Here is a 2,317-nt window from a genome sequence, read left to right on the forward strand (position 1 = left end):
ATTCCTTTCACCTAGGCTAAAAAGGTGATCGGTGTCTGCAGTAACGGCAGTACATAAACACATGCATAAAAACGAAAGTAAGAAAATAATGGAAGTGTTTGCTACATTTTCAAATTAATTCACCGATATAGGACTGGACTTAGTTGAAAATACTGACTGAATGGGAAGTAAACAAATCAAATAGAAAGGGTAGATTGCATACGTCAGCCGAAAGACATTTCCAAAGTGAAAATGTGCATAAAATCCAAAAGGACCTAAAGTCAGCTTGAACAGGGTAGATTCTTAGAAAATTGAGGTTAATGGAAATAACCATCTACACTCTGACTGCTTCTCACAGAAAAAAACTGTGATCATGTGTGCAGGTGTAAAAATCGAAAGAAATTAAACATATGTTGCGTTGGTTCTTAGTGTATGTCCACTCTCTTCTCTTTCACTCTCTTGCTCTCTCTCTCTCTCTCTCTCTCTCTCTCTCATTGGCTCCCGTCTTAGTAACACAGTACTGCGAGAGTCCTCTTGCCTTAGGCCTATGATACTAAACTTTTAAAAGGCTCATCATGTATATCTAAAAAAAAATGTTCAGTGTTTCTCATATAACACCAGTGCCACCCAAGACAATAATGGCAGTTATAATAGTCAATGATATCGACTTTAATAGGAATAACAAATATTTTTACTCCTTTTTATTTTTTTACAAAGGCTAAGCAAGAATATAAGAGAAATTGCCAAAATAAAGTAGCAATATTTTACAAGATATACTTCTATCTTTATTTCTATTTACTCATTATTATTTTACTGCGGGTTCTAGAGAGCTAAAAATCACGTCGAAAAGTTGCCGACAAATTTGTTTCCCTGAAAGCATGCCTTTATCAATTTTACTTACTTATTTTTTTTAATGTTAAGAGAGAGAGAGGAGAGAGAGAGAGAGAGAGAGAGAGAGAGAGAGAGAGAGAGAGAGAGAGAGAGAGAGAGATAATATATATATATATATATATATATATATTCAAAGTTTAATTTTTACTTATTTATGTTTTATTTAATTGTTTCTTCTCGAAGTTTGATTTTTTTTTTGCTTCGAATTCCCAGATTTAAGTTAGCACCTAATTTCCTAGTTTTGGTATTCTTTATTTTTTTTTGTAACCGGAAAGGTTTCACTGCAAAGAGGACAGAGGTCAATCGCTCCCCCCCCCCAAAAAAAAAAAAAAAAAAAAGAAAAAAAGAAAGAAAGGAAGAAAGAAAGAAAGAAAGAAGAGAGAGGGAGAGAAAAAAAATTGAAGGTTAAAACAAATGCAAACTTGTCATGAATGTTTTCAAAGTGTGAGCGCATCGTAAAAAATATTAAAATTCGGAAAAATAACATCCAATGAAAATATCTATTCATCCTTAATTCATATTTTCACGAGCACATCAGGAAGTATTGCATTTTACTATTATCTTTATTATTACCGCTGTTATATTACCCTCTTGTATCATCATCATCCACCCTTTTTATAGAGTGTCCTTAAAAAATTTGAGAGAAAACCCGATAGATAGAAAAAGACACTGTGACTACCATGTTAATTAGGGTCTTTATATTGCTACCCCAGGGGGCTTGTCTCTGGCAAAACATGTGTTAACAAAAAAAAGGATGACCTGGCATGTGTTAACATAAAGGGACGGGGAAAAACATGACCGCGGGCTGGAGCGGGGGGGGCGGAGGAACAAGCTAGGAGACGCATTTGGGGTGCTGCCCCGGTAAAGACCTCGTGTGTCCCTTTGACCTGATAATTTTGTGTTCCCCTGTTATAAGCGGTTTTTGTGCAGTGTGACATGCTTTTTCCCCCCCAGTTTTGTGCCTATAGAAAAGTGTAGGGGTAAAAATTGTGAAAAATAAAAAAATACTGTCTTTTGTGTTTATTTCGGCCCTCCCTCTCCAGGGGCTTTTCCCCCCTCGTGGGTTCTGAGGACGCGTGGGCTCGGTGCTCTTGGAGGTTTCATGTTCACGACCCTGTGGATAGCACGCGTCTCCCTACCCTTTTTGTGTTGGGTGGCAAGAGAAGGGGGCCGCAAACAAGGTGTCAGGAGGGGGTTTGTGATATTTGATCAGGACGCCCATTTATCTGTCGTCAAAGAGGACACAGTGGGGGAACCGACCCAGAGGGCCCTGATCACTGCATCGGCCCGGTATAGGGGGAAAGGGCACAAAGGGCAAAAGCGGGAAGGGGGCACACAGCAGGCGCCCCATCTCGTCGAGATCAGCAAGAACAAGAACATTCTCCCAAACTTGTTGAGGTGCAAGAGCAATCTTGCATCTGTAAAGATGGAAACTCGCGTACACCGA

The sequence above is a fragment of the Penaeus monodon genome, chromosome 5 (assembly GCF_015228065.2).
Source record: "Penaeus monodon isolate SGIC_2016 chromosome 5, NSTDA_Pmon_1, whole genome shotgun sequence".
Classification (NCBI taxonomy): Eukaryota; Metazoa; Arthropoda; class Malacostraca; order Decapoda; family Penaeidae; genus Penaeus; species Penaeus monodon.